The following is a 24,207-nucleotide window of genomic DNA, read 5'->3' as shown; positions in this document are numbered from 1 at the left end:
CTATATGAACTGCAAACGTTTTCCCACTTTGTTTTTTATTACTTTACTTATGGGTTTGGTGTTTTTGCCATACTGAAGTTTGTTTCTAATATAATCAAATTTACCAAGCTTTTCTATGTAGCTTCTAGATATTGAGTCATAGGTAAAAAGTCCTTTCCCATGCCAAGATTATAAAAAAATTTGCCAGTGTTTTCTTTTAGTACTTTGATAGTTTCTGTTTTTATATCGAAAGATATGATCCATTTAATTCGATTTTTAATTCAGAAGATATTTTCAGGATAAAAATGGATCTGAGTTAAAAGAAGCCTTACTGTTCTCAGAGCTTGATCGGCTGTGGCTGACCTACTATCATTTGCATAGTATACTAAATCACATTCCTTTCTTCCAGTAGGATGCAATATAATTATACTGAGAAAGAACAATCTGGACTTAAAAAAATAAAATTAAGAACAACCACGGTCAGCCCTTTAAGGTGTTCACCTTTTCTCTTTCTATGTCGCTTTTTGGGTTTTTGCTTATTATTTCTTTATTTATCTTTTTCTGTGTGAGGGCCACGTACTAGCAGAAAGGCATAAACTAATGATGTCATTTATTGGTTCAAATTCTAGTACTGTATGCAATTCAGAACTCAAGTCTCATTGATAGTGAAGTACAAACTTGTATGAAATAGTGCATAGAATATAGCCCTTGGAGTCTGAAGCCCTAAATTTTCTGCTGTACTCCATTGCATCTCTCTGTCATGATTTCCATCTGCATAAAATGGCAAAAATGCAAACATTATTTCAGTAATAATAAGAAAAAAATAGATACACTTTTAAAAGTGCTTTGAGTTTTACAGAAAATTAGTTTATGAAGTAATTAGCTGATGATATTTTCAAATTATATAGTATAGGAGTTTTTGGAGGCAGTTTTATGCAGAATGCTTTTTTTTCTATACCCCAATTAATATTTGCTTACCTTCCTCTGTATTTTGCCTTCGTTTTTTTAAAGCGGTCTTTCAACAAGTATCTGTTCTAGGTGCTGGATACAACAGAGAGCAAAACTGACACATACAAATATTCCTTGTTTTCAAAAGCTACCGTTTGGAGGGAGGGAAGGAAAATAAACAAATACGCTCATAAAAGGTAAAGAAAGCATGTCAGAATTCAGTAAGTGTGATAGAAAGCAATAAAGAGGGAGCAGAATAGAAGTGTTGGGAAAAGGAGTGTTTCTATAATTACTGGAAGCAAAGAATCCTAAACATTTAACAGTGAGCCTTAAAAGATATGTAAGGAGATCTCAGAGTTCCACATATGCTGAAATGACTGTGTATCATAGGAAGAACCTGAATCAGACATTTATAGGTAATCAACATTTATGAACATGCTGGCTATATTCAAAATCAAATGACAGCTTATGTTAACCTTTTCTACAGATATCTCACATGTGGTTAGGATACTCACCTCTGTCATCTCAGCTAGACTCACTATTAGCCTTTATGCAACTGTATAAAACTGAGAATGAAGGACCAATGCTGATGTGATTAGGAGCTGGTAAGATTCTTGTTCAAATCATGTGAGATGACTAACTTCAATAGATGAAGCATGATAATCTCAGCTGGAGTAGGACTCATTAGATATGAGGACCTTTTCCCCACCACGGATGTAACATCTTCCCTGTGGAGCCTAAAGACCAGAGGTTATGATGGATTACAATACTCTTTACTTAAATTATGAAAGCTAGAGAGTTGTTGACTGAATTTTCTTCAGGCCTAGATTATTGACAGAGTGATATTCTTTGGTTGGTACTCAAGTTCCCCTGTGATCTAGCCCAATTTACCTTCCCAATTTTATTTCTCACTACTCCCTTTCACAAGCCAAATGATTTGTTTTTCCTAATGCATGATGACCTTTCTGTTCATTCTGTTTATTCTGCTTGAAATGATTTCTCCTTCCTCTCTATACTTTGAAATCCAAAGTATCCTTCAATACCTAGTGTAAAGCATCCTCCATCTGGGATCTTTTTTGACCATTTCTAAAGGCCATGACTCATATCTATTTTAGGGAGCTATTATCTATTATCTATCAATTTAGCTATCTATTAATCATCTATCATCTATTTATCTGTCCTTCCCTAAGATACTTGATATTTATTGTATGATGAATAAATAAATTAACTTTCTTATCTTTAGAGACAAGAAAGATATAAGATGGGAATAAAGGACAGATATATGACTACGGGCAAATAGTAAAATAAAGATAGTTTTGAGTGTTTTCTATAGTCTGCTTGCACCAGTATATTATATACATTATGAATGCACCTTATTTGAATTGTTCTAGGACTAGAGAGTGTGTCTGGTGGCTTCCCAGGCTGCTGGCCTGTGTGAGATAATCTGGAAGAAGGTCTCCTTTTAAAATTTATGAAGACTGCTTTTAGGATGAGATCTTCAAGCTACCTCTTAAGAGTGTAGACTATGCTCACCCCTCTCACTTGATACTACTTGGCATGTTGAGGTTGGATCCTGTTTCCTACCTGAGCTCTAAAGACAAGAAAGCTAATATATTTAATAAGGCTTTTGTGCCCCTGATTAGTTGAATCTGGTATTTTCAAACATTGTTGCTTTTCCCAAGGTCTGGGCAGCAGATGGCTTATTTTTAAAATTCCATTCTTTTTGAATATTTTCCACAAGTAAAAGCATGTCCTGAGAGGAAAAAAAAAGGCATTAATTTAAGAATAAGTCCCAGTACCTCAAGAAAAGGCAAGCAGCAAGATGTAGCAGGTTGTTAGAATGAAGTGAATTGTGGAATTATATAGCTTGGCCTCAGTTAGTAACATGATACACTCCTATCTGATGAGACTAGTGGGAGAAAATAGCACTTCAAGCTCAGAGTCAGGTTTAGTTATGAGTTGAAGGTGAAGTCAGTACTATTTAAAGTTTCATTTTATTTATAGGCCTCACTAGTAAGTGTAGGGTTTCCAGGAAAGAAGACATGGATTCTAAGCCTGAAGCCTTTCGATGTAATGAATATGGTGAAGCTAATGCAAGCATTATTAATACATATGACTGAAACTTGTAATCAGACGGAGAAAGTAAATAGAGCACTAATAAATTAACTTAATTGAGAATCTCACATGAAAGGAGTTTTCTCGCTATTATATATCGGGTGAGGGATAGGGCCTTCAGGTGAAGTACTGTTGTTGCACATAAATTCCATTAGACCTTACAACCAGACAAAAGGAAAAGAAGGAAATCACCTCTGGAAACTGCTGGAGTAGATTCAGGAATTACCAGTCCCAAGAGGCTGAGGAGAGGGAGATCTAGAGGGTCTAGAAAGCGCTACCAACCCACAGGCTGCTCCCCGTAAAGCCCCCATAGACCCAGCTTCCACCTGAATCCCCGCCTTTCATCAGGTCTTCATCTCAATCTGTTAGGAGTCATTTTCCGTGATTTTATAATGTAATTGCTCTGTGATTTGATAATAGAAGTTAAGCCTATACATTTTCATAATCACTTTCTCCAGAACACATCCATTATGCAAAAGAGGGAAACTTGTATAGCAATAATGGTGTTTTATTTTAGGTATACTAAATGCTTTCACTTATATTATCTCATTTGGTCTTCACAGTAAACTCTGAGGTAGGTGCTATCCATTTTAGAGGTGAGGAAAATGGAGTCCTATAGAAATTTTATAACATTTTATTTAGAATCTTATATGCTCATTATCTCTTTGCTACCCCCTGCCCCCTTCACACACTGATGGTAACAGAAAGATAAGAAAACTCTGGCCATGGATAGGACCTCTCAATAGAGAGTCATGTAAACCTGATCTGGAAAATGTTCTTAGAGAAGGTTTGGAATGAGCCTGGTGTAGATTTGTGTCTTCATCTGCCTCTTCATAGATTTGTGACATTGGGCAAGTTTTTTTAACATATTGAAACCTTGGTTTTCCTACCTATAAAATGGGAATAATAATAACAACAATAATAATAGAAGTATTTAGGAAATTAATTGAAAGCAATGTAAATAAAGTGCCCAATCCATAGAAAGCAATCATTTAGAACCATGATATTTATCATTATTATATTTTTTTCAATAACAGCAACAACAAAGGTAGGAAAATTCTTAAATTTGCTGAATAGAGAATAAGGTACTTAAAAGATATCACTAACACTGAGATGTTTTGCATGGAAGAGAGGGGGTTTATATCCTTCTTCGGAAAATGATCTTCAGCAAAGAAAGTATTAAAAAGTATTGTAATATTCTTGGATCAGTTGCCTAAGATAACACGAAGTATGTCACCTTTCTGTAGTTTTCTGTTAACTTCCTTAGCCTTTAAAGAAGTTCTAAGGCAGAGTACCTTGCAGGTAATCATCTTTATCATCTTTATGTGTTCAGAAGGGAAGAACATTTCTGAGTTCTCCAGAAACTATTTCGGTACAAATATTATAATTGTGGGAGAGCAGGAGACCATCTCTGCCTCCAACTCCATGACCTCCATCATGAGATGCCATATACTATTATGAGATAGCACAGAGATCGTTTTTTTCAGGGACAATAACATATGAAAGAAGAATCTATGTAAATTTGAGAATTGTCACATGTAGCCTGTGCTGCTCCACCAATTTCCTGGCAGTGCAAAACAGTGTGGTGAGGAAGGGTATCTAGGAAGGTATATAGCAGAACAAACAGTACATAGAGCTGTTTTGGGTCCCTCCACCTATGGGGAATGTGAAGGATCTTTCTTATTCTCAATGTAGAAAGAAGAGACTTACAAGCTGCACACAACCCAGCAAAATTTGCCAGTGGTTACTGTTGGATCAGAGAATTGCAAGGTTTTCTGTTGTTCTTTATGCTTTTTAAAGTCAAATTTTTTTATAATTATCATGAATTACTTTTATATAATTTACTTTGGAGATGTTTGTTTTTTAAAATATCATATATTAAATTTTCTAATATAGAGAAAAATAAAGAAAAAATTCCTCATAATCTTGCCACTCAGAAATCCTATTGACATGACTTTTTAAACATTTGGTTAAAAATTCAAAAAGAATAGAAAATATATAATTAGAAGTAAAATTCCTCTTCTTATTCCTCTCAAATACATCAAAACACATCAACAACATCTTGTATGTCCTCCCAGAAAAAATATTTATGTATATGCCAAAATATAATATATCTCCTCATTTTATTGATACAAGAGGATTTACCTTATATAATGTCATATCTTGTGATATAGCACATTTAAATCTACCTTATTCTTTTTTAGTCACTTTACAGTATTCTTCGAAGGGGAATACCACAGTTTGTGTTAACGAATCACTGAATATTTGGTAAACACTATTATTTAGATGATCAAAAAAAATTTAATAACCTTTATCAAGTATTTATTAGACCTTAGTCTAAAGTAAACCATAACCTCTCTGTTTATTATATGGTCACAGGAGAAAATCTCTGTATGCATGTCCATGTATGTAAAACGTTAGAGATTACCTTGAACCTTAATTTTACAGTATAAAAATTTTATAGCATAAAATTTCAGTATGGCCACTGGCAAAGTGGATAATGTCTCTTTATGATCCTGGTTGAATGTGACCTCACTTGGAAGTTGGCATACTTCTTGAGAGTTTTAATGCAGTCACTGATTACAGTGTCTGAGATTTTACTGAAATTTCCAATTGAGTTAAAACTGATTTTGTCCTCAAAATAAAAGCCTTTAAAAACAGGGAAAATAATTATATTTCCCATGGCAGGAAATCTAAATCCTTTCATTTTATCTCTTAACATAAAAAAGAAAAATACTAGGAAATTTAAAATGTTGACACAAAAACAAAACCTCTATTAAATATTTGAGCTATGGAACTTTATTCTCCGAGTACATACCTGCTAATGTCCCAGGTACCCAAGACAGAGAGAGCCAGATGCATAAAAGTAATTTATACCAAGGATTTTTGTGATGCTAGTAAAAAGGCAATTGGGGCTTTGTGAAACCATATTGCTGCAGGTTAAAAAACAACAACAACAACAAAAAAAACATTTGCCCATGTGCTGTTGAGTTGGAGGAAGAATTTGTTTGTGGGCATTGGCATGATTGTTCTATATAAAATGTGGATATTGTACAACTGTAATACAGAAAAGTAAATGCACAAACAAGCCATATTCTAACCTTGAAAGTGTGGCTGCTTTTAATGACACAGTTTATCAAGGTCAAGAGAAGGTGCCCTCAGCAGATGGAAAACTTTCAAAGTAAAAAAGCTTCATTTACATTTAAAATATATTGAGTTAAGCATGATTCCTAAGGAATACTTGGTTGTTCTAGTTATAGCCATGGTTCATTATTGTTATCATGTGTCAAGTAACTGACTTACCTCATATATTTCCCTGGCAGGTGTTTTTTCTGTGGAGAGGCAGGAAAAGAAAGGTGAAGGAGGAAGGCATCCCTTAATATCTTGTGATAAACCCACTAGGTGTCACTACTTTCAGTGGGAATCTGGAAAGAAAAGTGTCAGAGGACACATGTGTGTCTTGGTGAAAAATGGATTTCATGACACCTTTGACTTTTAAGCTCTTATATGCATGGGGAACTGCTTAGGAGACTCCTATGTTTATTTTTGCTGGTGGTTCCCTTACTTTATTTCATTTTGAATTTGTTTTAAGATTGAGTTGGGCAAGATTTATATTTGAATCATATTTTGCTCAGAAATTGTTGAAGCTGTAACCTGTATCTATAACCTGTATCTCCCTTAACTTTTAAAATACCACACAATGAAATGATTAAAGGTGTTTGAGTGCTTTGGTAACACAATGCATTCAGAAGGCTTGATCTCACATCCTTTGTAAGGAGTTATGATTGAGCTTTAGAAATAATGCCACATGCTTTCATGTCAGTGTTATGGAAGTGATTTTCTTTCTTGTTTCTTTTCCGGCCTCTCATTCTGTGTTCTTTCTCTCTTCTTGCTCTTCCTTTCTCTCTCCTAGTTTCATGAAAATTCATTTATCTGTGACATTTAAAGACTCTGTCTGAGAGGTGTCTGGAGCTGTGGCCGGCTGTGTACATCAATAGTTTCTTAGAATCTGGCACTCTGTCAATATTTGGGGGCCTCGATAACTGCACTTAAATGCAGAGCCTGCCAGCCATCATGCTCTTAGTGTCTCAGTAATGAGCCTGAATGAATGGATATTAGTATGTCAAATCCTTTCACAACTGGCAACATTGGTAGACACTATATAGGCATCTTGCATTTGCCTTCTGCACCTTTCTGTTTGTCCCATTTATATGATGTCACACTTTCCACTTGTTACAAAAATAGGAATCTTCAAAAGGTAATATTATGAAAACTGAGGTAAATGGCATTATTATTGTACAGTCTAGATTGGGTGGATTTTGTAATATATAATGTGGTGTTATATGGACAGTACTTTTTTTTATTATATTCTAGGTAGTTTTAATTTATTTACATTATGATTTGGGGGACAAAAATAGTTGTTGCTATTTTTTGATAGAAATATATATGTTACTAAGGCCATTGGGACATTCTAGGCACTCCATAGCTTGTGTGTGAGCTTAATATGATAGATATTTGGCTACACATAGAAGAAATATTAGTAGATTTGAGAGATAAGTTTGTTCTCTGAAACAAAAACTATTTACATTTTCAGAAGTTTCTCAGTTGTCTTCCCTACAATATCAGTGAAATGCTCCATTTATAAATTGAATAATTAAAGCATTATTATGTCAGCTTTCCCATTAACTGCCCAACGTGATAGCATATTGGCCTTTCAAGGTTGTATGGGAAGCCAATATTAGGGCAACATCTGAGTTACTGAACTACTACTGTGTGCTCTCAACTCAAGTGTAACCTTGACCATATCGTGTCATGAGAATACATCAGGATTCTCAACTTTAAAAAAAGGAATGAGGAAGGTGAGAGCTTACCAGATACCAGTCTTATCTTACAGATCTGTGTATGAAAGACTACAAAGATTTAGGTCATTCTCAGATCAAATACCCCAGGTTCCCAGATATCCTTGAGAATATCCTGGAACTCTTAATACACCTTGATGGGATCATTAAATAGCCTTATCCATGGACTCATTGGACCAGCAATAACTCCTAAGTTGAATGGGTTCAGATCTTTCTCAGTCTTCATCCCCAACTTTTGGGTACTTGCTTTTCATGTGGGTACTCAGATGCTACACACCGTAAACGATTTTAAGGTGATTCTTGTTGGGAGAAAAGAATTATCTAATGAACAGCATTAGTGCAGTTTTATTAACAACTGAAAACAAACTCAGGACCTCTGGGGCCTTTAGTTTTATGTCAGAAAGGGAAATTTACATCTTTATTGCCTCGTAATTATGAGCCTTCTACAGGGCTAAAGGTTCATTTGACCAGATATAAATGTGGCCTCCAAATATTATGTCATATTTATAGAAGTCATCATTTTTTAAGTCCAATCAATCATTGTCTTTGGTAGAAGAAGTTTCCCTTGGAAATGTTGTGTTGAACTAGGCAGCATGGATGTACAAAGGAATTTCACAAGGGCTCCAACTACCAGAAATCATCTGGAAATGTAAGAGCAGGCCCTAAAGTTTAAAAAAGAAAAAATAAGCATGAAGATTGAAAATAATAAAAAGGAAAGTATAGGTGTAAATGGATTTGTAACATGCCTTATATCAAAGTATTGGATATTTTTCTTTTTGTTTCATATACAGTAGAATATAGTAATATGTATGGCTTCTAATGGAGAAATACACATGGTCTCTTACCTCTGTCTATACTTAGATCTGTTTTTGTGGTCTCAGAAAGGAGAGAAAGAAAACACACAATATGCACCATTAACCACAAGTTATTTTTATACCACCAAAACTTCATCTAATATATAATAGAGAACATTTTCAGCACCTTCCATGGATGACTTAGAAACATGCCTCTATTACTGTCAATAAGGCTCATCTGGTAGACTAAGAACCTACCCTCTTCTTGCTCAGCATTCAGAAATTTACAAGTATGTATTATATCTGTTCTTTGTTATATACTGTTTAATGTTAGCTACTGATCCTTTCTGCAACAGAGGAAGAAACAGGAATGAGATGAGAACATAGAATTAGCCTGCAGAATATACAGTTAAGAATAGGAGGTCCCATGGTCTCTAAGTTTTAAAAAAGAAAAAGAAAAAAAAAGAATAGGAGGGAATTTTGTTTTCTTATGGATCAGTTTAAACACTCTTTGGAACTGCATTTGAAATTATGAGCTGCAATTTAACCGTCTCTTTTGATTAATGTGCTCTTGCCTAAAGCAGGCAAGATTGGGAGTCTTTTCCCTTAGAAATTCTAGCAACTTCTTTAGTTCCCTCTTCTCTAGTGTATATTTTGTCTCCTGATCACAGAGTATTAATAAAATGAGAGTGCTGAGGGAAGAATACGTCTGATCCTACTTAAGCAAAGAAGGGGTATATATTGATTCTTTAGCCTTGACTACTCCTGCTAGAAAAGAAATAGCTGCCTTACTCTATGGCTAATAATCAACAGAACACTTGAAGAGGTTGTTTAAAGGTCTACCTTAACACAAAGTAAAATCTATTATTATGGAGATGAGCTTTGTTGATGCCAGAGTAATACCTAGTGCCAGGCACCTCTAAAATAGACATCCACACCCTCACCCTAAAACGCATTAGAGGTAAAGTGTCTATCTGTGACCAGTTCTGTGTTTTAACTCACACGAAGACATTAATTCAGAAATATTCCCCCGACCCTCTATTTTTTGGCCAATAGATTCTAATTCTTGTTTTTAGTTTGTGAATAAATGATTTATAGTCATTCCACGCTGCCTTACCGAAAAGTCCACTTACCAACTTTCAACTCAAAAGGACCTAAGTAAGAGGTCCTTATCACTATGAAAAGAATGCTTTCTAATAGTCACCTCAACGGTTCCAGTTTTTTTTTTTAAAAAGGTTGATGTTGAATTTTTGATGAACATATCCCAGAATGGAGGACATTGCCTTTGTTCTTTTTTCAGAAATGAGCTTTGGAAATAGCTATATACTTCTCTATAATGAAAGTCCTCGATCCCCCAATAATTATAAAAAATATACTTGCTAGTTTATGCTCATGTAAGAGTGGCCTGAAAGCTGCCTAACTAGCAGTCAGAGACCCAGAGACCATTTATGTGCCCAGAAGTAATGAATGTTGAGTTATGTATGTGAGTCTGTCCAAATTATATACTGGGAGTAGAATATATTGTGCGTATGTAAGAATAGATAAGGCAAGTAGAAAGTTATAAAGATTTTTATAGAATAAAATCCTATAAAAACAATATACTTGACAAAAATAGAGAAAATATAGGACAAAGGAATATATTGGATTAAGTAATCTCTTTAGTGAAATATTCTCTATAAATTTAATAAATAAGCTGTTTATTGAAAACATTGTTATGTTTATATTCAATTAAATTTAAAAGTAAGTTAGTATAGAAATTCAGATTCTTGCATAAATGGTGTTCTATGGCTGATCACCTGGGAAGGTAGCTATTATGCTGGGGTTCAGCTTACTAGTTTGTGGGTGATAATATTTTCACATTTATCTTCATCATTTCTTCTCTGCCAAAATGAAACTCACTATTTGAGAAACTGCCCTGAATACAACTATTTTAATAGCTCTATCTTAGAAGTTATAGACATGGAAATCTAACTTCCATCCAGTGAAATATCCTAGGAGAGCCCTGGTAAAACTGATTTGCCAATCTTTGCCAATACCAGGACATGATGCCATGATAATACGCTGTTGTATTTCATGGCAAGGTGGGAGCTCCGCTGAACTAAGGCAAAGCTAGAGTTATGATCTAACTCCACTTAACTAGCAGAGCTTTTAATTTTATCTCAAATGACCAAAAAGAAAAAATTTCCAACCTATTTATTTTGCATATAGTACTTTGGAATTCTCAGGAAATGATTAGTAGGGGATTAGAGTCAATATTGAGAAATACAGAATTGGTATGCCACTGAGGTCAGTCTGGATTCTGTCTTTCATTACCTTGATGAGCTAGACTAAACACATGCTTTGCAATATTGGCAAACCCAACATATTCCAAAGTATTGGTAGAGGCATTTCAAAATCTTAAAACAAAATCAAATTTAATTTAAAATTATATTTTAAGGAATAGGTAGGGAAGAGCGATGCAAAATCACCTTAACAATGGGACACCAGAACTTCTAAATCATTGTATATCACTATTTTAGGTGTTGAAGACAAGGAATGCATGCTTTCAAAATGCAGTGCTTTTACAAACAGTGTCCAAATAACAATTTGAGAGATAGTTATACCTAACCACGTTAGAGGGAGGACAATCATTTGACATGAAAACTCAGTAAAACAGGGAATAAACAGAATGTTGTTAAATAAACTACCTCAAAAGTAGTAATTCATCAACTACTTCTTCATAACTTACATATAAAATGTTATATAGCTGCAATAGTTTTCATCTATTAATAGCTGCTAAACTGACACCATACACATGAACATGCTTATCCACTTTGCTTCTTTTATGTGGAATTGTCCACAAATTTAAGACTCTGCAAGAGCAGACATATAACTTTGTTTCTTCTGAATCTTCTTACAAGTCTTGTATTTTTCATTATCCATTAAGGTTTGGTAAATGCCATTGATGGATCTGTGGGCAAAGTAGCATCTAGAAGTAGAGCATAAAAAGTTAATTAAGAGTGTAAAATGTAAAACTGAAATTTAAAAATAGCTATAATACTGGAATATGTAAGAAGCATGCAGAATATAGATATTTCTCTTATTTCCTATGAGCACAGATTAGAAACTTAATCATGCTTGTTCTGAATTCAACTAAAATTGGGTATGAACATCTTGGAGAGAAAAAGTCCTGAAGCCCCTCCCAACAAAATTTAAATTTAACATTTTGAGAAAAAAGTTTCTTGAGGAAAAGTCAAAGTTATTGACGTTTTTTAATCCTATATAAAAGAAGGTTAAGGTACTGAGCTAATACTAGCTTTTAGGTAAGTTATAGGACATAAGAAATGAGACTTTCTCTTTTCACTGAGGCTCAGTACTAATATAATATGCTGTAAGAGAGAATCTTTAGGTTTGATGAGGTAGATTCTTGATAATGAGGCCTCTAAACACTGAAAGGAAACCTGTGGGATTGTCCTCTAGGATGCTTTTTTAATTTAAACAGGATATACTCACATATTTCTGGAATTGTCAAAATGTGTCAAAAGGGAAGAAATGATTTCTCTACGTGGTTCACATTTTTCAGGAGTTTTTTCCTTCCCTTTATTTTTTAAAGCCACTGTTATTCTGAACCAAAAAAAAAAAAAAAGAAGAAAAGAAACTGCCAGAAGTCACCAGGACTTCTAAATGTGCTTGACCAGAGTGAAGGCAATAGAAGTGCCACCAAGGTTGTAGTGAAGAATAAAAGGTCAACCTATGTTACCAGTGTTTCCTATAATTGATTTACTACAACCTTGAAATTGTGGGTACAGCTGCTGAAAAATTTGACTTGTGAAGAAAGGGATTAGAGCATATTGTTCAGTGTTTTGTTAAAAAAAAAAAAAAAGTGCAATAGACTCTTAGTGGAAAATGTATCACATTTTACTCTATGTTGCTGTCAGTATTCAGAGCATACCCATTACCATTATACCCAAACCATTTCCTTCCTATGGCATTAAGTGACAAATTTTTGATTCATCTCCAAAAGTGTGAAGGCAACATGTGTTGGTGGTATTTGTTATGAAATAAGGGAGAGGTCCACAGTAATTAGAGGAAAAGGGACATCCTCAATTTAAATACATACATACATATATATACAAACACACACATACACACCAACCAAGTTCTTCCTGCCTACCAGGTACTTTTCTAGGAACTGAAACTATACAGGCATACATTACTGTTGCTAAAAAGTGTTCATAGCTTTGTAGGAGAAACAAATATGGAAACAGATAATTACTGTACGAACAGATAGGTATTGGAGTAAAGGTATGTTCAAGATGCTGTTTGCCTGGGACAGTTCTGGTTCAAACATGTAGTCTTGGTGTAATTATTCATAAGGCCCTTTCACCTTCAAAAGTGTCCCTATTTGGACAATAAATTATATGGTCACCCTATAAATAGCCATATCAATCAAATCTGCCCGAGGTTGTCAGGGAAGATTTTCCACAGAATAGGACAGAAAATCAAAGAGATTAAGAATGCTTTGCCACATGTATTACCTACACCCAAATGGAAATGAGAAACAGTTTTGACTGACTTTCTTTTCTCCCAGGCTTGTCAGAGGGGTGGAGAGGGAATTTAAATTATGTTGGGTAAGGAGAGAGGGACAAGGCAGGACAATCTAAACCCAGTTGTTGGTATGTGATATGCACAAGAGCTGTCATTAAATAAGCCATTAAACTAATAATTCCCTGAAGCTCTTAGTACTAAAGGTAGGGGAAGAAAGAATTAGAAGCAATAGGGGAAATTTTAGAAAGATAGGTTACAATTCAATCCAAGTAAGAACATTCTATACAAACAGACATGTACTAAAGTGGAGGGGGCTGCCTATGAGGTTGAGAGTCCTATCACCTGGTGGTGGTCAGCAGAGGCAGACGGTCACTGTGAGCAGACTCAGGCGCCAGATCAAAACTCAGACCACAGGTTATTTAGTGTCCTTTACCACATTGCCCTGTGATCTGACGATTCTTCAGGCTTCGGGATTTTTTAGTGGCTTTTAAGAATTCTGTGTTTGGTAGACTTCAGGGAGTAAAAATTGTAGAAATACTATTTAAAAGAAAAACAGTGTGCACTAGATTAAAACCTCTTGTGACCCACTCTGAACACCCACTAAAAAGAGACACTTGAATATAATGCAGATCTCACTGAGCTTATTCTCTGCCACCCATACAGGGAAAACAGCCCTTAGACATGTAATGTTCAGGAGACATGCCTCACTCAGGTTTCCACTGCTTGGACACATTCATTTTAAGATGGAGTAGCTGCAAATTCTTGCTTACCAGTTTGATTTGCATAGCTCTGAGTTACATACGAATGGGACCCGTGGCAAAGCTATCATTAAAGAGAAACAAAGCAGAAGACTGAACAAAGGATACATTCTGTGCAAAGTTGGAAGTTGAGACTGTTTCAGTGATCCTTGTCATGGTAGGAAAGATGTCCGCCCCTTCCCCCCACCTAAAGAGAATAGCAGACAAGTGACAAAAGAAGGCTCCCTGGAGGTAATATGGGAGCAAAGAGTAGGATGAACTAAAAGCTGTACACACAAACAGAGAGAAAGGAGTTGGCATGGACACAAGGAGATACCGCCAGACACCCCCATTCACAGCACAGAGATACGTGACTAGGTAGAATCACTTACCTCTTCCTCAGTGCATTAAAGTAGGCATAGGTCAGCCCTGGGGGGAAAAGTGACATCTTGATGAAGCTCAGTTTTCTCAGAGGCCTAAGAAGGATGTCAACACAGCTAGAGCCAGAATCTTCTCACTGGCTCTTTTATATCAAATTCTTGAGTTTCTGTATTTACAGATTGAAATATTTTCCAGTAAGCCAGAGAGAAAAGTCTTCTGAAGGCAGTGGAAATGACTTTAGTTCTTTCCTGGTTAAGAGTGCATAGACTTTGGAGTGAGAGAAAACTAGTTTCAAATCTCTGTGACTTACATATTTATGGTAAAGTATTTAAATCCCTAAGTTTTAGTTCCCACATCTGAAAAGAAAATTGAGAATGCATATACTATAAACATGTTGTAAAGATTAAATTATACATGTGAATTGTGTAACACTTGTAGTGTCTGACAACATATTATTAACAAATTTTTATTCTATGAGGACTATTGTCATTTTCCATAACATTTCTCCAGTCTCCCTTTCCAAGCTCTACCTCATTTTGCGTCATTACGTTCCATCTGGTCCTTGCCATTCTACCCTCTGTTCCAGCTTTGACCTGCTTTCCCAGATATTATAAATGTCTGTGTCCCTGTGTAAAAACCTCATTCTGCTCTGTCCTTGAGAGTATGTTATACCCAGGTTTTCTTTATAAATTCAGTACCAACATTGGACAAAAACTTAAAAAGAATTTCATAAATTCTTTTTAATTTAATTCTTAAAAAGAATTTCAAGAATTCATAAAAAGAATACATAGCATTTAGAGGGTACCATTCTTGTTTTTGAGTTCTCAAGGCATTCTTCATCTTTTATAACATTAACCCGGAGACCATTTATGGCCGGTGAACCAGAAACAAGTATTACTATTTTCTACCCTCCTCCTAGTAGGTAAAAATGACTTGCCAAAAGTCACTTGGTGACCTCAGATGAATAATCTAATGAGAAGATCCTGAATTTTTGCTCCCAAATCTGCCAGGGTGTCCATTTACTATGGAAAAGCAGTCTAGTGAGGATGATCCTAAGTGTTAATTTTGTATTATGATATTACTTGAGCCACACAGTTAAAATGTTTTCTAGATTTGTATTGGCCCTCTAGTTACCCACAGAATATAGAGAGAAGGCAGTATAAATTCCTTTCTCCACAGCTTAAACAGTCCTTGTCACCAAAACTATCTCTTGCTAGATCACATGTCAGTGTGTGACATAGCCAGCCCTTAGCTTCTCAGGATCTACTTGTTACAAGTGAGTTTATGTGCCTGAAAGCATATGGCCTTGATATATGATCCTGGAGCAAAAGAGCAAGGTATTTCAAGCTGGCCACAATTTTATTGACTCTCACAGGCTTGCTTTGTAGTCATTCCAATAAACTAGATGAGAAATTTTTGATGCTCCAAGCTATCCAGTCCTCAGGACTCCATTTCATGATTCAGAGTCCAACTAAACAACTCAAGAGTGCTTTTGTGTGACACTGCGACCACAGGAATAAATAATTGCTTAGTAATTCTCTTTGAGGCAGAAAATTCTAAACATGGAGGAACCATTTCCCCTTAATGGGAGCCAGAAATCCTGTAAGTGCTTGAAATGGCATTCACAAGTCTGAATGGTAAACAGATAAAAACAGGAGCGCACCAGTTGCACAAATGACTTGCTTGTCACAAACTTGTCATTGCAGTAATCTAACATTTCTTTCACAGAGCCCGATGGAAAGTATGGAACAAACAGGCCCTGCTGACGTTTTGGCTCTGCTAAGCCTTCCTCTGAGCTAAAGCATCTGCAGCATCTTCCTGTTCTAGACCCTTTATCTGCTGAAATTAGCTGATACTGTACATGTCAAAGAAACGTTTGACTATTGCATTAACAAGTTGATGACAAGCAAGTTATTCCAGCAACTGAAATACTGCTTCTTTTAGCAGGCTGCCATTTTGACCTTTATTTTATTATATATATAGAAGAACCCTAACAGAGCAGAGCATTCGGGAAATACTAGCATTGTTGCCCCAGGCCTGTTCAAAGACCACCTATCTAGGGCTTAGGTGTGGTGGTACAGTGGGCGTACCAGGCAGTTCCATCAGAGTTGTAGATGGGATTCCCAGTAAAACATAAATGTTATGAACACATTGGACTGCTCCAAGGAATGCTCTCATGGGGTAAAATGAACTGCACAGAAATTCATTTCTTCTTGCATCCCTTCTACCGCACACACATGTGCACACACGCCTTTGTATGCTTTATAAAATGTTCATAGTGGGAGCCTTAAATGAATATTGTGTACATCAGCTATTCACACAGTTTTTGCTGGTTCTTGGAGTTCCTCTCATTGGTAGCTCCCTCCCCCCATTGGTAGCCCCCTCCCCCCACCTCCTCCGCATTCAGCACAATGTCTGGAGCTATCTAAACCTAATCAGAGCTACGCTCTTGTCCTCTGAAGAGCACCTTGTCTTCGTTGGTTTCCTCACAGAAACTTTAGGCAGCCCTCTGTGAGACATCATCAGCTCGTCTCCAACCTCAGCTGCCAGCAGGGAGTGCTCGTCCACTGTGCAACTTCTGACTCTTTCTGTTTGAAGAATCCCCTGCCCCTCAGTGCCCAGCCTGGGTGTCCCCAGAGTGTGAAGTCCAGTGAGTCCCCGCCTTACCTTGTCAGCATACAGAGCCTGGCCAGAGCACGTAATAGGAGCCTGGCCTGTTGCACCCCCAGTATTCTGCCTTTGTTGGTGCCATAGGTGTAGCAGCAGTTGACACAGTGGAAGATTTGCCCCATGATTTTGACCTTTCCATAAAACTGAGCTTCTCTTATTCACCAAGGTCTTAGGTGCCTTGTATTCTTTCTAGACCCTTCAGGTCTGTTAAGGGCACACGGATAGTGTCTTGTCTGGTTTAAATATTGACATAAAAAACTTGCACTGTCAGACTTATTTTCTGGCTGGTGCCCCAGGTACTTTCATTTTAAAATAGTCTTGTGTAAAAATGATGATCATTGTTCAGCCATGAGAACCAAATTTCTTGCCAAAGTAGTGGTAGGGTTTAACTTTCTTTTAGACTTGACAAATTTAACACAGTATTGTCTCCCAGATGAAAGGTTTTATTCCCATCCCAAGTATCTCATGCTGTAATCTATACCTCAGCTTTGTGGAACAACTACCTCAGAGGACAGGTGGGAAGGGTATGAGAAGAGGGTCCTATTTTTTACAGAGTTAAGGATATTGTGCTTGGAAAGGAAGTGAAGATAGTTTGAGGCAGCACTGAAGGTTTCTGCAAAAGAAAGTATGTGAATGAACAATTTGAATTTTAAATGGAGTATCACTGACTTTTTCTTCCTTTTTAAAGTTCCTAATAGGATTTCCATAACTATTTTATGTTTTCTTTCTTAATAGAACTTAAATGGCAAAGAAATGATATGCTATTTTTGATTCAGGAAAAGCTAAAAATCTTTTTTTGTGGGAACTCTCTTTTTAAATACACATTAGGGAATAGATAATGGCAAAAAAAAAAAATGTTCTCCTTTCCTATTCGGAGAGATAGCTGGTTAATGTGTGTATGTGTTTTTAATATTTATTTGTTTACTTATTTGTTTGTTTATTTTAAGAAAGTAAGAAAGAAAGGGAGAAAAAAATCCTCTTATGCTGAAGTAATTTCATTAGATTCATAGAATGTTAGGGCTAGAAAGGAGTTTGATGATCAGGCTATGACTTTATATTACACTCACACTTCAGAGATGTGGATGTTGAGGCCCAAAGATGTTTAATAAAATGAACCAAGATGCACAAGTAGATTGTGGCAGAGCTAGGCCAAACAAAGGTCTGACTTTCAATTCAGGCAATACTCACTCAGAGATTGCATTACATTTTTTTAAAGCTTTCTTTTAAACAAAGACAAGCTGAGTTTAATAATTTACGTAGATGTTCTTAAATCTAATAGGACATTTGCTATTTCAGCAACTAGGTCTTCGTACTGCACATGCCAACTAAGGAATGAACATTTGAACAGGTTGAAGACATTTCTTTCAAAGCTATATTTTATCTGAATAGTATAAGGAACTTTTATTATTTCAATTAGTTTCTTTCTTTTACTAGACTTCAAAGGAACACTTATTCCATTCCTATTTTGATACCTGAAAACATGTTTTTTAAATCGGTCTGTTTCTTTAACAAGTATTCATTTAAGTAGGTCATACTCTAAAAATCTTGGAGATAAAAAATATTTTATCGGATTAAAAGAAATCTGTTTTTTATTCCCACTTTTAGCCATGTTTGAGTTTGGTCCTTGTAATTGTTAATTTCAAGAAAACACTGATTAAGTAAAAAAAAATCAATGTTTTTGTTTATTTTAACACAAGAAAAAAATAAAATATGCATCTACCTTCTTGCAGCTATGATAATTATATACTCTATTTCTCATTTATGCAAAACTTGTTTTTGAGGGTTTCCTTTTTGTTTCGTTTCTCTGTTTTTGCATTTTCCAAACATCTGTACCATGGTTGGTGGTGAGAGTAGCAGTGGCTGGCACTTTTCCTCCACGTTGTGAGAGAAAGAGAATTGGCTGGAATAAAACCTTGCTTTCCATATGGTTGACTTGAAATGCAGCATTGAAAAGGTATTGTCTTTTTTTTCTTTTCTGAAACCAGAGGTGAAACCCACAAGTTAATAGCAATATTGATGCCAAATCACTTGTTGATTCAAATCAGAAAAGTCCTTGGAAATGCATCCCCCACCTCATCAGTTGAAAAATCTAAGTGGATGATCTTTATGCATTGGTAGCATCTTTCTATATCAACAATATATGCCTCTGTTCACTTATTTATTTAAAGAAATCCTGAGATTCTATACATGGTCAAGAAATTAATTAAAAGTTTTGCCTTTGATTCAACAAAATGATCACTTTTTAAGTATGTTTGGCTGTGAAGTGCTTATTAATTCCTGGAACCTTAGGATCTATTGTCAGGGACAATGAGGAGAAGATGACACTAGAAATTTCCTCTACCTTGATTAATTCCAGTTAGGAAAAACAGTAGTGTTTGTCTCATAAAAATTTTAGTGTAAAATATTTCAAATATATAAAAGTATAAAGAATAATAGGAAATATAAGAATTCAGAACCCAGGTTTAACAAAACTTAATAATTTGTAATATTTGTTTCTGAACCTGTTTTTATCTTTTATTTTATTATGCATTACACGCAGTGAATTAGACAAATTAAGTCTATAGCTGGACGAGCTTAAATATACATCCATGTGACAACACCCAGTCTAAGACACAGAACGTTTACAATACCTGGGAAGACTCCTTCGTGTTCCCTTGCAGTTGATACTCTCCAAAGTTTTAAGCAAATGTTAAAAACAAGCAAAACTTTTCTGACCCCTGTCATCACATATGTTTTATATGATGACCTCTATCATCACCTATATTATTATTATATATGATGACCTATATCATCTTATATAATACATGGTTTATATAAAATGTGCCTTTTATATGTATCACCATAATTTATTGATTGAGTCTATCATTGTTAGACATTATTTTCAATCACAAATAGTACCACAGTTAACATTTTTATACATATGTATGCAGAGGTAGAATTTCTAAGCTTTAAAAAACATCAAGCACCACATATACTCACCAGCAAACTGGTATTAACTGAGCAGCACCTAAGTGGACACATAGGTACTACAGTAATAGGGTATTGGGCAGGCGGGAGGGGGGAGGGGGGCGGGTATATACATACATAATGAGTGAGATGTGCACCATCTGGGGGATGGTCATGCTGGAAACTCAGACTTGGTGGGGGAAGGGCATTTATTGAAACCTTAAAATCTGTACCCCCATAATATGCCGAAATAAAAAAAATAAAAAATAAATAAAAAATAAATAGCTCTCTGGGAGGCCGAGGCGGGCGGATCTCTCGAGGTCAGGAGTTCGAAAAATAAAAACATGCATTTTGAACCTTACTAGATATTGTAAAATTTCTCTGCAAAGTGGGAGTGCTGATTTATATTTTCAGTAGCAATCTATGAGAGTTTCTCCACATGCTTTACATTTGGAATGGTCAGACTTTTAAAAAAATTTTGTCAGTCTCATGGGGATTTAAATAATATCTCATTTACATTTTTTAAAATTTATAAGCTGTTGGGATTTTCTCTTGTGTATTGCCTATTTGTATGTTTTGCCCATCTTTCTGCTGAGTTATTTGTTTTGCTATTGTTATTTTGGAAGAGTTTTTGTTTGTTTTTGGTGTCGTTGCTGTTGTAATATTCTGGATTTTCATTTTTCGGGACATAGAGATTACAAATATCTTTTCCCAATTTGTAGTTTTTCTTTTGACTGTATCTTTAGTAGAATTTATTTTTTAAAAGCTTCTAGTGTTAATGCAGTAAAGTTTATTGATATATTCCTTCATAGTTTGTGTTTTTATATAATTTAAGAAATCATTTTGTATGCCAAGGTTGAAAAGAAACCTTATATTTTTTTCTAATAGTTTTAAATTTTGCCTTTTACATTTAGATCTCTAATTTTCCTGGAATTTATTTTGGTTTATGGTATCTTACATGCACTTTTTAAAATTCTTTTTCCATATGGATAATCCCAGCACCATTTAACAAATTAGTCATCCTTTACTGACTAATTTATACTGCTATATTTCATCTACATCACTGTTTTTAGGATCTGTAATTCATCAGTGACTATTTTTCTATCCTGTGGTAACATCATAGTGCCTTAATTACCATAGCTTTATAATATTCTTATTATTTGGTGAGATAAATTTCTCTACCTTATTCCTCTTTAAAATTCTTTTAACTCCTCTTGGCCTTTTGCTATTCAACATAAATTTTAGGGCTTATTGGTTAAGTTTGGCAAAAGCCTTGCTGAATTTTATTTGTAATTATGTTAACTTTAGAGGATAATCTGGAGTGAATTGACATGTTTATAATGTTGTGTCTTTCTGCCAGTTTACATACTATATCCCTCTATGTGTGATCTTCCTTCATTTTCTTTAATAATGTTTTATAATTTTCACCATAAAGGTTTTAAACCTGTTTTGTTAAATTTCTTCTCATATAACTTAGATTCTTAGAATCTGTTTTGTTACATTTCTTGTGTTAATATGTGCAGACCTATTTTCCATTTCATTGTTTATTGGTTATTACTGGTGTATATTCAGCAATTTTGCTGAACTTTCTTTTTTTAATAGCTAAACTGGTAATTCTCATAAGTTTTTTTCATCAACATGTATATTGTCAGTGAATAGTGACAGCTTTTCTCTTAAGTTCCAATTCTTAAATGTTTGATTTCTTTTTCCTGTCATATTTCATTACTAAACCTCTACATAGTTTGAAATAGTGATATTAAAAATATCTATTCTGTTTCTTACTTTAATAGAAATGTTTCAGAAATACGATATTTGTGTGGGCTTTTGATAAATCAAAATTATTTTATTATTATTAAGGAAATTCCTATCATCTATTTATAGTTTGCTAAGCATTTTTAACTAAGAATATTAGTTAAATTTTACCTATGCATTTTCTATATCTATAATATGACAAAATTTCCCATTGATACAGTAATATCTTATATGATATTAATATATTTCCTGATATTAAACCTATCTTACATTCCTGGAAAAAATTCTGCTTGGTTTTGGTGTATTTTTTTAAGCCACTGTTGAGTTTAATTTGCTGGTGTTTTATGCATTATCTTTGCAAGAGGAGATTACTCTTTAATTTTTATTTTTTAAAACAGTTATTGTAGAGATTTGGTGTCATGATGATACTAGACTCATAAAATAAATGGAGTAAATGTTTTTTCTGTTTCTGAAACAATTTTTATATTATAGAAATTTTCTGTTCTTAATATTTGGTTAAACTGGTATCTAAAATCATCTGGACTTGGTATTTTTTTATCAGTGGTGGGTAGGTAGTATAGGGCAGACTTTTGATTATCAGTTCAGTTTCTTCCATGGTTATTGGTTTATTCAGGTTTTCTATTTCTTCCCTAGTCAATTTTGGGAAATTATTTATTTTTAAGAAAAATATATTTTAGAAAAATGCATGATTCATAGTTCATCTATACTTTCAAATTTATTTGCATAAAATTATATAGTCTTATGATTTTTAATTTTTTATCTTTAATTATGTCCCCCCCTTTTATACCTAGTATTATCTATTTGAGTCTTTTCTCTTTTATTGGTTGCTGCATGTTTTTCTGTTTTGTTTACTTTTTTCAAAAACTAGCTTTTGGTTTTGCTTATTACCTTATTGTTTTTTTATATTCTATGTCATTGCTTTCTGCTTCTATCATCATTACTATTATTTTTTCCCTTCTACTTTCTTAAAGTTTTAGGCCATTTTCCTTTTCCTATATTCTTGAATTACTACACATTTAAATTATTTTTATTTTTTTAAAATGAATTTCAGACTCTACATTTTTCCCCATGTTTCTCATTAGCTGCATACCATGTTTTGGTATGTAGTTTTGTTCAATTTTAAATTTTTATAATGTTCGTTTTATTTTTAACCCACGAGTTGTTTAGAAGTGTATGTTTTTACTTTCTACATATATTTGCTCTATTTTTATTATTAATTCTGAATTTAATTGCATTATAATGACATAATGTGTTTTATATGGTTTTAATTGAAAAAATTTTTTGAAAATTCTTTTGTGAATTTATCCAGTAGATGGATTTTACTTCTAGGCTTGAAATCTGTAGAAGGCTTATGTTTCTTTAGTGCTCATTCTAAAATTTTTATGTATGTACTTAACTATATATTTTTATATAAAAAGCAAAACCCACTTTATAATATTTCTGGCATTCTCCTTAATGTAAAAATGGTACCTAGTATGTTTTAATCTACCTATTAAGTACCATCTTGTCATTGTAATTGTTGAATGAAGTTTTAGTTTTACTTACTTGTTGTTAACCATATACAAAAGTGGTTATCAGTGATTTCTAAAATCATAGCTTAATTTAATTAACTCATATATTTGAGGTATTACTATACTCACTGTTTTTCTTCAATCTTATGGCTTCCTTTGTGGGTTCATTTTTCTTACTGTTGAATTACAATTTTTAGTAATTCTTTAGTGAGGACCCTGGGTAGTACATCTTTTTATATATTTTTAAATGGCTTTATTTTGCCTTATATCCCAAGTAATAATTCTTCAGGGTACTTTTTTCACAGCATTTTAAAGATATAACTCAATCATATCTTACACTATTGTTCTGTCAACTGTTCTTAATTAAGAGAAATCTGCTATCAATCTATTTTCATCTCTTTATAAGTAATGTTTTTTTCTTCTGGTAGATTTTTAAAGTTTTTCCGTGTCCTTGATCTCTTGTAGTTTCTCTGAAATGTGTCTATGTGGATTTATTTTGAATTATCAGTCATGATCTCAGATACTTATTAATCTCAGAACTCCAATTCTAGAAAATTCTCAGGTATTATCTTTTTTCTTATTATTTCTTTGTCATTCCCTCCATTTTCTTCTTCTGGAGTTCTTACAAGATGTATGTTGGTGTTTCCTAGTAAGGTTACCATATCTCAACTGCTATTTAAATTTTACTTCTTGTGATTTTTTTTTCAGAGTGAATTCTTTAACATTTTCTTCCAATTCATCCAATTTTCCCCTTGAAGTTGCCTTAAGTTATCCCATTTATTATACTTTTATATTAATGAACATATTTTAAGTTAAGATTTCTTATTGATTTTTTAATCTTATTCACCTATTCTTATTTTATTGCTGTATGTTTTTGTTTAATAATTTCTTATTTTTTACAGGTTTGATTACTTTATCTCTGAGCATTTCAAATATATTCATGTTGAAGTCATTGTCAGATAATGTT

General features: G+C 34.2%; 1 protein-coding gene across 21 annotated transcripts in view; it reads left to right on the top strand.

Annotated features, from left to right (window-relative positions):
* The window catches only part of ZBTB20 (zinc finger and BTB domain containing 20), a 760,184-nt gene that overhangs the window by 503,751 nt on the left and 232,226 nt on the right, over window positions 1-24,207 (top strand). For 5 of the 21 annotated variants that reach the window (XM_020287367.2, XM_020287350.2, XM_020287357.2 and 2 more), the window contains one exon: window positions 18,865-18,964. The exons of the other annotated variants lie outside the window; for them this stretch is intronic. The gene's annotated coding sequence lies outside the window, so the exon portion shown is untranslated. The remainder of the gene's footprint in view (window positions 1-18,864; window positions 18,965-24,207) is intronic. 21 annotated transcript variants of the gene reach the window in all.

Source organism: Microcebus murinus, chromosome 1, assembly GCF_040939455.1.
Source record: "Microcebus murinus isolate Inina chromosome 1, M.murinus_Inina_mat1.0, whole genome shotgun sequence".
Taxonomy (NCBI): Eukaryota; Metazoa; Chordata; class Mammalia; order Primates; family Cheirogaleidae; genus Microcebus; species Microcebus murinus.
Note: the sequence above shows the minus strand (reverse complement) of the source record. Positions and strands in the feature narration are given on the sequence as shown.